Source organism: Ailuropoda melanoleuca, chromosome 3 (genome assembly GCF_002007445.2).
Source record: "Ailuropoda melanoleuca isolate Jingjing chromosome 3, ASM200744v2, whole genome shotgun sequence".
Taxonomy (NCBI): domain Eukaryota; kingdom Metazoa; phylum Chordata; class Mammalia; order Carnivora; family Ursidae; genus Ailuropoda; species Ailuropoda melanoleuca.
In genome coordinates, this window is record NC_048220.1 from 84,079,012 (window position 1) to 84,091,532 (window position 12,521).

At 39.3% G+C, this 12,521-nt stretch overlaps 1 long non-coding RNA gene across 1 annotated transcript; it reads left to right on the top strand.

Annotated features, from left to right (window-relative positions):
* The first annotated feature begins 202 nt into the window (after positions 1–202).
* LOC117801402 lies at positions 203–7,755 on the top strand. The gene is made up of 3 exons (XR_004623896.1): positions 203–374; positions 4,148–4,278; positions 7,635–7,755. It is a non-coding gene; the product is annotated as an uncharacterized LOC117801402 (long non-coding RNA).
* The last annotated feature ends 4,766 nt before the right edge of the window (positions 7,756–12,521 follow it).

Here is a 12,521-nt window from a genome sequence, read left to right on the forward strand (position 1 = left end):
ATGAGATGTTATGAATGAGCAAAGCTATAAAGATAAAAAGGAAGATACACTCCGTAGAGGGAGAAGTGGTAGGTAGTTGGCTGGTTGTAGGGTACGAATATTAAAATCAAGATAGGATCTGTGTTACAATAAATGTGGGGTATTGACAAAAATCCTGTTGCTCATGCTTCAGCAAGTTGGTAATATGTGTTGACAGATTCAATGGGAAATCGTATTTATCCAAAGAGGGATTGGTTCCCAAAGGAATGGTTGTCGGGTGCTGCCTAAGCACTGTCTAGTGCAGTGATTCTCAAACTTCAGAGAGCATCACAATCACCGGGAAGACTTGTTGGAAGACTGATTGCTGGGCCCCACCCAGAGTTTCTAAATCTGAGGTAGGAGGTATGAGGTTCTGAATTTGTTTTTCTGAAATTTCCCAGGTAATGTTGATGCTGCTATTCTGGGGACCATGCATTGAAAACTGCTGGTCTGGTGGGTGAAGAGTCTACGGCCAATGGATTTCGGAAGTTCTGGTCCAATGGCTGAAATCATCCTTGTTGTGAAGGGATTCGTTAAGTTGTCTTCACCAAATTCCATTAGATATTTGGTTTATTTAACTCTCTGCTTCTTGAAACAACTGTCTTCTCAAGGCTTCTGTGACTCTGCACCTCTCTTACCACTTCTTTTCAGTCTCCTCAGATGACTCCGCTCCTCTACTCACTCCTGAAATCTTGATGTTTCTCAGAGGTCTCACATAGGCCACCTTCACACACCTCTCCCTACGCAATGTCAACTATTCCTGTGGCTTTAAATGATAATTTTCCTGCCGATGACTCCTTAGGTTTATCTCCAGCCCTGTCCTCAAAGCACCAGATATAGATATAAATATAAATATATAGATATAGATATCCAAATGTGTATCGAATCTCATAGGCATCTCAAGTTGAGTATGTCTAAAACCAAACCTCTGTCCTGTCAAAAAAAGCCTGCTTCTTCTTCTCAGTTCCCTATCTCAGTGAATGGTGGTACTACCAGCCAGTAAATGCTCAAGTGAGAAATCTGAGCATTATGCTTGATTTCTACCTCTTTCTCACCAACAAGTCCTGTCTCTTTTTGTCTCCTAAATATTTTTTGCACCCCTTCACTTCTTTTGAGCTCTACTGTTATGACTTTAGGCAAGCTAAGGTCACCTCTGGCCCAGTCTACTGTAGCAGCCTCCTATCTCGTCTTCCTGTATCTATTCTTGCCCTCTTTCATTCCTTTTTCCACATTCAGCCAAAGTGATCTTTAAGAGAGTATGTAACAAACCCCCTTTAGTGACTTCCTAATAACACTATGTCTTAGTTGGCTTAGGCTGCCATAACAAAATGACATGGTCTGGGTTGTTTAAACAAAAGAAATTTATTTTCTCACCGTTCTGGAGGCTGGGAAGTCCAAGATCAAGGAGCTGGCCAATTTGGTTCCTCTCTCTTTGGGTTGCAGATTTCTTGTTATATCCCCACATGGTCTTTCCCCAGTGGGTGCATGCAGGGAGAAAGAGAAGAAGAAAGAGAGAGGGAAGGAGGAAGGAAGAGAAAGAGGGAAGAAAGAAGAGGGGAGGGAGAGAGAGAAAGAGAGAGATCTCTTCTTAAGGCTACTAATCCTAGCATGAGGGCCCCATCGGCATGTCTAATCTAACCTTAATTACCTCTCAAAGAACCTATCTCCAAATACCATCAAATTGGAGGTTAGAGTTTTAATGTATGAATTTTTGGGGAACACAAACATAACACTATAAACTTTTAAATATAAATATTTTATATATATATACACATATATATATACACACACATATATATATGTTATGTGTTATATTTATATATAATAAATATATGATTTCACTGTAAGTAAATTTTACCCTAAAAAAATTTTTGAACTCTATGAGATTTATGCTATAGTGAAGGGATGAAGTATACTGATATCTGCAAGTTACTTTGAAATGCATTGAAAATAAGATAGGTGGGTGTGTAGATGGATAAATATGGATAAAGCAAATATAACAAAATGTTAACATTGTCAAATCTACATGGTAGGTTATATAGATGTTTACTTTAACTTTTATGTAAATTTGAATGTTTTTGTATTATTTTGAGAAAAAATTTAAAATTAAGAAAGTGAATTATGATTTCCCCACAATTTTAAGAAGTTTTAAAAAAAAGGAGAGAGAAGATTATAATGAACCCTGTGCGCCCATCATCCAGCTTCAAGAATGATCAATCTTGTTCCACTTATGTCCTCACCCACTCTCTCACCCCCACATTCCTGAATTATTTTAAAGTAAATCCAAGACATTACACTGTTTATTCTAGAGACATTTCAGTTTGTATCTTTAAAAGATAAGGAATCTTCATTTAACAATTTGTGGAGCACATATGCTATGCTCAAGGGACACAGTAGTGAACAAGGTAGACATTGTCTCTGGTTTATGGTGATTATAGTTTATAAGGAAGACAAACAATAAACTAGTAAATAATTATAAATTATGACAGTAACCAGCTCGAGAAATCTTAATTTGAGAGATATAAATATGAAATAATTTTATTGTTTCTCCAATATCATTACCACTGTCTCTAGAAATCCTCTTGCTCTCTGACAGTGAATTCCCTTAAGAATACCATACTCTGGGATCACCTGGGTGGCTCAGTTGGTTAAGCATCCAACTTTTGATTTTGGCTCAGATCATGATCTCAGGGTCATGGGTTCTAGCCCCACGTGGGGCTCTGCACTCAGCTTAGGGTCTGCTTGTTCCTCTCCTTCCCCCTCTGCCCCTCCCCCATGTGCTCTCTCTCTCAGATAAATAAATAAATAAATAAATAAATAAATAAATAAATAAATAAATAAATAAAATCTTTTAAATAAAGGAATATCCTACTCTGGTCCTGTAACTATGAAGTCACTTTCAGTAACTAATGCAGTCTCATTCCAAGTATTGTGTCTTAGGCTTGCTCATTTACAATCTTTTATCTCATACTTAATTCATAGCTCTTCCCATTCTCCTGGTGCAGGTAGACTTGTGTGGTTATAACAGCTCTTAGTGGAGGGGGTGGTAATGTCCCTTTCTTTCCCCTTGGCTCTTGTTTCCTCCCAAGTAGGGATGAGGAGGAGGGAGAGAGAATGTTCTCTGCAAGGCTGTCCAGGAAGAGTTGTTTGTTCTCATTCTGCTGGTTGTTGCTACTTGAGTAACAGTTCTCCCAGTGCGTCAGGAGTCCAGATGCCAGCAGTCTTACTTGGAGTCAGCATAGTTGCTCTCTGGGCCTCCGCTGTGCACTTCCCAACCTAGGAGAAGTCAGTCTCAACCTCTTTCTCCCAGACATCCCCACCAGTCACTGCCAGAGGCAATCTAATAGACAGCCTTTTGTTTTGGGGGGATCCTTGTCTAGAGGGGCTTCTTGGGGAGTGCCAGCGAGAGCCTTAAGCCTCTGCCATCTTCTGCACTCTCTAGTTGACTCACATGTGGAGAATTCATGTGCTTAACGCAAGAAGGAAGGAAATGCAGGCAGCTCTCATCCTGATGGCCCCTATCTCAACACCAATGAGCTCTTTTCTCCCTTCCGTCACACCCAAGGATAATGGGGCTCATTTAAGTCAGTGGTTCAGTGACTTTCAGACAAGTTCTCAGCTTGGGAAACGGAAAGAGGTAGTTTGCTGCACTTTCAAATTGTGGGAAGGGAATGGGGAAACAAATTGAATGGTCCTATCTTCTTCAGCTAGGGAGAAGTAATGGATGGTTGCCATCTACGATAAGTAATATTCACCCACGGATATATGAACTAATTGGAAAAAAATTTAAATTCTACTTTTGTTGCAGAATTTATGATAAATGATTAGTATTAGTAACTAACTTTCAAGCGTAAAAATAGTGATAGGACTGGGACATTTGGGTGGCTCAGTGAGTTATGACTCCAACTCTTGATTTTGGCTCAGGTCATGATCTTAGGGGCGTGAGATCAAGCCCTGCATTGGGCTCTGTGCTGAGCATGGAGTCTGCTTAAGATTCTCTCTCCCTCCCTCTGCCCTTCCCTCCCCAGCTTGAGTGTGCATGCTCTCTCTCTCTCTCTCAAAAAAAAAAAAAAGTGATAGGACTTTAGGGGTACAACAGTGTTCTGACTGTATATATCTTTCTCTTCAGCTGTCTTGCCTGAAACTCAGGAAGCACGGAGTCCCTGGTTGTGTAATAAGAGTATACTTGTAAAGTACCTTGTCCTTATCTGACAACCCAGATGGAAGAATACTGGCCCTGAAGCTGCTTTTCTTAAAACTGTAAGTAGTGTTGGGGCGCCTGGGTGGCACAGCGGTTGGGCGTCTGCCTTCGGCTCAGGGCGTGATCCCAGCGTTATGGGATCGACCCACATCAGGCTCCTCCGCTATGAGCCTGCTTCTTCCTCTCCCACTCCCCCTGCTTGTGTTCCCTCTCTCGCTGGCTGTCTCTATCTCTGTCCAAATAAATAAATAAAATCTTTAAAAAAAAAAACAAAACAAAAAAAAAAAAACTGTAAGTAGTGTTGCTTGGTCATCCTGGGTCTGTCTTGAAATAAATACTCTTTTTACCCAAAGCTTCCAAAATGATGGTGTCTTATTCAAAAACTAATATGTGTGTGTATTTTTCTTTTTCTTTTTTCCTGGGCTATTTGTCTTATTTTATTTTTCCAGATTTATTGAGATATAATTGACATATAACATTGGGTAAGTTTAAGATGTATAACGTGATATTTTGGGGCACCTGGGTGGCTCAGTTGGTTAAGCATCTGCCTTTGGCTCAGGTCATGATCCCAGGGTCCTGGGATTGAGCCCCGCATTGGGCTCCCTGCTCAGCAGGGAGTCTGTTTCTCCCTCTCCCTCTGCCCCTCCCCCCTGCTTGGGCTCTCTCTCTCTCTCTCTCTCAAATAAATAAATAAATAAAATTTTTTAAAAAAGATGTATAATGTGATATTTTGATACATACATATATTGTGAAATGTTTGCCACAATAAGGCTAGTTAACATATCCTTTACCTCACATAATTATGATTTTGTTGTTGTTGTTATGGTGAGAACGTTAAAGCTCTACCGTCATAGTAACTTCCAAGTACAATACAGTATTATTAACTATCGTCATCATGCTGTACATTAGATGCTCAGAACTTACTCATCTTAAAACCGATATTTTGTTCCATATGATTAATACCTCCCCATTTCCACATCCCTCCCAAACCCGGCAACCACCACTCTACTCTTTGTTTCTATAAGTTTAATGTTTTAGGTTCCACACATAAGTGAGAGTATTTGTCTTTCTCTGAATTATTTTACTTAATATAATGTTCTCAAGTTTGCAAATGGTAGGATTTCCTTCTTTTTTTTTTTTATGGCTAAATAGTACTTTTGTGTGTTTTTCAAGGTGATACTTCTTCATAGACTTATTCCCCTTAACTCAAACATCAATCCCATGTAAATTGAGAGGCTAATGCAGTCATTTATTCATCCAATGAATACTCCCACTTTTTGAAAGTTTCACATTATACCACTTTGCTTTTATGGAAGACCTACATTAGTATCTGTCTTTGCTAACCAAAAGAAATCTGAAGAGGATTTTCGTTCTTGTGAAAAAAGGCAAAAAGCAAACATAGTGTTCAGCATTTGATTTGCAGGCAGCCGTTATAGAGGCAGCATGCACCCCCAGCCGTGAGAGTCGCCCTGCCAAGCTCGGTCCCCAGGAACTACAAGCAGCATCTCAGCATCAAGCCACTGTAGCTTTGAACCGTATCTGTGAGCATCTTGCTTTATCTCAATTTATTTTGTTAACTCTGAGCAAGATGTGTCCTATGGTAATGGAAAAGCCTAAGTGAGGTTATTTTTTGGGTCTGGGAACACTCAAAAAATTCTGTGTAAATTAATGGTAATTGCTTCTTTGCTTTACGCCACTTCAGCTTGTGAAAAGTTTCACAGGAGCACTCCAGTTTTGGATGGCAGGAGAAACTCGTAGTCCTTGAGTGCTGCTGGGTGCGAGGCAACTTGTTAGGGGCTGGGGACGAAACTGAGCGAGATAGGCATGGCCTCTCTCTCAGAGAGCTTAGCAGCCCTAGTTTGCGAATGCAGAAAACAAGTCTCAATCCCTCACTTTCTTTTTAAAAACAATTTTTAATTAAAAACTGACATATGAAAAATATACGTGAAAATATAAGTCAAAGCCATTTCACACCCATTATGATGGCTATTATTTAAAAAAATGGAAAACAAGTTTTGGCGAGGATGCGGAGAAATTGGAACCCTTGCTCATTGGTGGTGGGAATGTAAAGTGGTGCAGCTGCTGTGGAAAACAGTTTGGCAGTTCCTCAAAAAGTTAGACAGAATTACCATATGATCCAGCAATTCTACTCCTGGGTATTTACTCCAAAGCATTAAAAGCAGGGATGCAAACAGACTTTTCCACCTATCTTCATAGCAACATTATTCGTAATTGCCAAGAGGTGGAAATAACCTGTGTCCATCAACAGTTGAAGGGATAAACAATTTAGAATTCTTTTCATCCTTAATTGAAATTATGACACATGCTACAACATGGAGGAAACTTGAGGACATCATGCTAAGTGAAACAAGCCAGTCACAAAAGGACAAGTATTTTATGATTCTACTTATATGAGCTAACTGGAATAAGAAAATTCATAGAAATAGAAAATAGAGTTATCAGAGGCTAGGGGAAAGGAAAATGAGGCATTATTTAATAAGTGCAGAGTTTCTGTTGGGAAGATGAAAAACTTCTGGAAATGGATAGTGGTGATGGCTGCATGATATTGTGAATATATCCTAATGCCATTGTATTTTACACTTAATGGTTTAAGGGCTGCCTGAGTGCCTCAGTCAGTTAACCGTCCGTTTCTGAATCTCAGTTCATGTCTTGATCTCAGGGTTGTGAGTTCAAGTCCTGCATTGGGCTCCATGCTGGGCCTGAAGCCTACTTAAAAAAAAAAAAGAAAAAATGCTTAGAATAGTAAATTTTATGTATATTTTACCACAATAAAGATATGTGAATATTTTCCTTTTATCAAAAAATTGAAACATTACGGACAATGTTAAAACCTCATTTGACCACCTCCTCCATCCTGATCCCAGTTCCCCCTCTTCGTTGGTTCTGTGTTTCACTCTCTAGAGCTTTTCTGTATATTTGCTTGTATTCATATGTACTTAGAAAAATGACATATATTTTTAGCTTTATCTGGAGAGCATGTCTGCGGGGCGCCTGGGTGACTCAGTCGTTAAGCATCTGCCTTTGGGTCAGGTCTTGATCCCAGCATTCTGGGATCAACCCCTGAGCCCCACATCGGGCTCCCTGCTCGGCGGGGAGCCTGCTTCTCCCTCTCCCATTCCCCCTGCTTCTCTCCCTCCCACTCCCCCTGCTTGTGTTCCCTCTCTCGCTGCTTCTCTCTTTGTCAAATAAATAAAAAATCTTTAAAACAAAACAAAACAAAAAACCCAAAGAGCATGTCTGCTTTAGCATGGAGATCTGAAACCATCATTTGCAGTAAAAATGTTCTAAGCAGTAGGGCTTTCTGCCTTATTAATGGGGATTTTGTTTTTGATGGGTGTACATTTTTCAAAGGCTGTAATTTTCTTTCATTGTTCTTTTTTTCATTATATGGCAGGGTCAGTGCCTATGGACCACTTTTGTTTATGCTACAGCTAGCCAGCTCGGGTTTCTCCTGTGCCTTAGAGAACACTCTATCCTTTCTGCTGGATTCCAGGTATAATCTCCCAGTTTTGGGTCACTCCTGGCTTTTCCACTGGACTGCTTTAGTAGCAGGCTTTCATTGTACATTACTTAATTTAAATAATTTTCTTATCCTTTCCCCGTTTCCATCCCTGTTTCTGATTTGCCGAGATATCAAGTAGATGTCAAAATCTTCATAAAAATTTTGTTTTATCTTCTTTGTTCAAAGATGATACACCCTTGTTTTGAGAAAATTAAAGCAATTTAGAATGGTTATAAAACAGACTGTGTAACCACATCACCACTTTGATAACATCTTTCTAGACATCTCTGAATGGTGAATACGCCCAGGTGCACACAATTTTACACAAACAGGATCATACTATGCACATTGTATTGCAATTGGCTTTTTTAGTTCAAAAAATATATCCTTACGGTTTGCTGTGTCAGTGAATAGAGATCTACAGTATCCATTTTATTGGCTCATAATATTTTTTAAATAGTATTACATGTTTCTTCTTATTTAGTAGAAGAGCACAAAGAAGCAAACAAAAAGTGTATCACTTTCTCTCAAACCTGATATCCTACATTGAACAGTTTGTAAAATTAAAAGAAACACATCTATGAGATTAGCAAATTCATGCTACAAAAAGTTACAAAATAAAAAGTGCAAGTTGAGAACCACCTTCCCTTTCCTGGTTCGGTCTTCCCAAGGCCAAATGCCTTTATGAGTTTCTTCTGAATCCTTCAAAATATCCAAAATTACTTACATGTCTGTATTTCCTTCTCTCTCTCTCTTTTTTTTTTAACACAAAACAGATCACATTATTAGAGTTATTTACTTTGCTTTTTTCATTTGATATATTTTGCTGCAGATCATTCCTTAACTATAAGGTAAATCTATCTTTTTCACACCTGCATAAAAAAAGTCATTTGTTAGGATGTGCCACAATTTATTTAACCAGTTCCCTGTGGTGGATATTTTGGTTGTTTCCAGGGTTTTGCTTGTTTGTTTATTATGCAGTATTGAATTTTACTGTTACCAATAATGTTGCATCTTTGTATGTGTCTGTAGAAATTGCCAGGGGCACCTGGGTAGCGCAGTCGTTAAGCATCTGCCTTTGGCTCAGGGCGTGATCCCAGCGTTGTGGGATCGAGCCCCACATCGAGCTCTTCCGCTGAGAGCCTGCTTCTTCCTCTCCCACTCCCCCTGCTGTGTTCCCTCTCTTGCTGGCTGTCTCTCTGTCACATAAATAAAAAATCTTAAAAAAAAAAAAAAAAAGAAATTGCTAAACCATCATCCGGAAAGGTTGCACCAAATAACATTATGACAAAAGTATTCGAGAGTGCTTGTTTCCTAAAAATGCACAAGCCTTAGTTATCAAACTTTTTACTTGTTGCCTATCAAATGAATTAAAATTTTATTTTGTTCTGATTTGCATTTACTTTATTGTGAATGAAGTTGAGATACTTTTCAAATGTTCACTGTTTGTAGTTTTTTCCTTGAAAATGTTCATACACATTCACTATTTTTTCTCCTAGACTGTTCATCTTTTTAATAGCTATCAGTAGAATTTGTGTGAATAGATAAGGTATTATTGAGCAAGGTAGTATGACATTGCTTGGAAAATGTATTCAACTAGCTACCTAATAATGAACAGTTAGGATGTTTACAATATCATACTACAGTTTCAAGCCTCTTGTACTTGCATCTTTGTGCTCTGAATCAAGTATCTCTTTAAGTTAGATTCCAGAAGTAGAATTGCTGATTGAAAGCCAAATTCTTTGTCAAAATTTTCAAAAAGCATTGTTTGATGGGGGAATGGTCCAATCTGGGGATTGGGGGAGAAAAGAAAGAGAAACTAAATAGGAGCTCCTGATTGCAAGGCTAATCTGCTCTAAATTAGAATTGAACTAAAAGGCTAATTGGTGATGTTATCGTCCCAGCCTCTTTCACCAATAAGCTTCTTAAAATCCTAAATCTCCTCCATTTGGTGCCTGGACCTCCTGGGAGTCTGCAGATTCTCTGAAGGAAAAAAAGAAAAAAATTGTAATTTTCAAGTGAATAATAGTATTAAAACATAATTATAAGCACATTTTGAATCCTTGTATGGCCGGCCATGCAATTTTGATGTTGACTTTGCATTTCTGTTTACAATTACCTGAGTGGTGAATACTGTTTGAAGGAACATTTAGCATTATGGTAATTCATTAATTTAAATTGAATCGGGGGAAATAGTGGGAGACTTGAGTCAGCTTACCTATAGGACTGGTGGCCTCCTGAGGAAGCCGAGTTCAAAAGAACCTGTGCAACGAAGCAATCCATTAAATTAGAATAACATAGGAAGTGATTTGGGGGAGGATGAATTGCATAAATCTTGTCTTTGTACCTAACAACTTGTTCATTGCAGTCAGCGTAGTAGAAAATACAGGGTGAAGAAATTTACATTTCTGATTGGAGTAATAATTGGATTACGACACCAATTCAGGCCAAATTGCATTAATGACCACAATGCCAACCCTAGTTTTACAGGGTTTATTAGGTGACACTGCGTTAAACTAAGCATTCCAGGATTGCTTGGACAATTTTGACCAAATAGGAGGTCTGCCTTGGTATCTGCAAAGTTAAGAAAGAAATGAAGTGAGTCACATTGATGAGGGAGCAGAAGGCAAGCTGAGGACAAAGCATAAGCTGACAGCCCGCAACCTCCTCCCCCCAGAGTGGGATCTGTGTGACCTTCCTCAGGCACTCCGGGCTGCCCTAAAACTAAGGGAGGGAAAAACAGGTGGTTCACTAATAGAGATCACAGTCCTGCCGGACATGAGTCTCTATCAGTTTACCAGTATCTTAGCGAGTTACAAGGAAAAAGCATTCTTATCAATAGCCTAACTTCCAGAGACCCATAACTCAATTTCCTGGAGCCCTAACATCACCCTCCCTTCCATGAGTGTTGTGGGAAACAGAGACAGAAGGGAAAGTAAACAAAATTAAGTTTCTTTATGACCGGCAGCCTAATAACAAGGACTTGTAAGAGAAAGAGTCTGATATGCCTCTGGAAAGCTCCCAACTATCGTAATGTTAGTGCCTTACTAGAAGGAAAATCAACCTTAGCTTGACAATAGCCAGGACTCCAGTATCCTGTAAATCTTCCTTAGCATATGAAAGTCCTTTTGAACACCTCCCTTTTTTCCTTACCTCCCCCAACTCCCAAGTATATAATCAGCCATTCCTCACAAACCCCGGGGCAGCTGCTCTTTCTGCCTACAGGGTCCCGTCCCCGGTGCTTTAATTAAAATCACCTTTTTTTGCACCAAAGGCGTCTCAAGAATTCTTTCTTGGCCGTCAGCTCCGGACCTCACCAACATTCCAAAACTACATCAACACCACTTTGTACAAGTCACCACTTTGTACAACGTAATTATTTGAACAGACATTTTCTGCATTAGTATTTTTTTTTAAGATTTTATTTATTTATTTGACAGAGATAGAGACAGCCAGCGAGAGAGGGAACACAAGCAGGGGGAGTGGAAGAAGAAGAAGCAGGCTCATAGCGGAGGAGCCTGATGTGGGGTTGGATCCCATAACGCCGGGATCACGCCCTGAGCCAAAGGCAGATGCTTAACCGCTATGCCACGCAGGCGCCCCTCTGCATTAGTATTTTTGACAGGCAAAATTAAATAGACAAAAATTGGTTTGCTTTCACTTTTTGGTTCTAATATGCATTTATTTGATTATTATGAATATGTATATATGCACACACATAAGATGTTAATAATGTTAATGTTTTTTCCCCCAGTGTTTCTTTTGAAAAAAAAATCCTAGATAAAAATCTACCATTTAGGGGTGCCTGGGTGGCACAGCGGTTAAGCGTCTGCCTTCGGCTGAGGGCGTGATCCCGGCGTTATGGGAACCAACCCCCCGTCAGGCTCCTCTGCTATGAGCCTGCTTCTTCCTCTCCCACTGCCCCTGCTTGTGTTCCCTCTCTCGCTGGCTGTCTCTATCTCTGTCAAATAAATAAATAAAATCTTAAAAAAAAAATCTACCATTTAAATTGTTTTCTTTTGTCTTTGTTACCTCTACATGCATATTCAGTTTTACATATTTGCAACAATGTTATGGTTAGAATTTTGATTTCTGCATTTCGTTTAACATATACCATAAATATTTTACCATTTTGCTAATCTGTTTTTCTTGTTTTCTCTTGCTTCATGCACTTTCCCTTGCCCACCATCACGTACCCAATGCTTGTGAAGATATGTGAGCCCACGCATTTTTCTCCATAACCATGTAAGCCTATTGGAAAAGATATACAGATGCATGTATACACATATAAATAAATATATAAAATACATATAAAAGGTTGTGAGTTGTCATTTGCTTTTACAAAAGCGAGATCATAAACTATATACATTTCTCAGTTACGTCCTTTCTTTTTTAATTCTTCAGGGCAGCCTGCTGGATCAGTAGCTATAGATCCAAGTTGATTTTTTTTTTAAGATTTTATTTATTTATTTGACAGAGATAGAGACAGCTAGTGAAAGAGGGAACACAAGCAGGGGGAGTGGGAGAGGAAGAAGCAGGCTCATAGCAGAGGAGCCTGATGTGGGGCTCGAACCCATAACGCCGGGATCACGCCCTGAGCCGAAGGCAGACGCTTAACCGCTGTGCCACCCAGGCGCCCCCCAAGTTGATTTTTTAATAGCAACATAGTTACCCATACTATAGACATACACATTATTCATCAATAGAGAGTTCCTCCATTGACGGACTTTTAAGTTCTCAAGTTTTTTGTTATTACAAACAATGCCACAATAAATATTC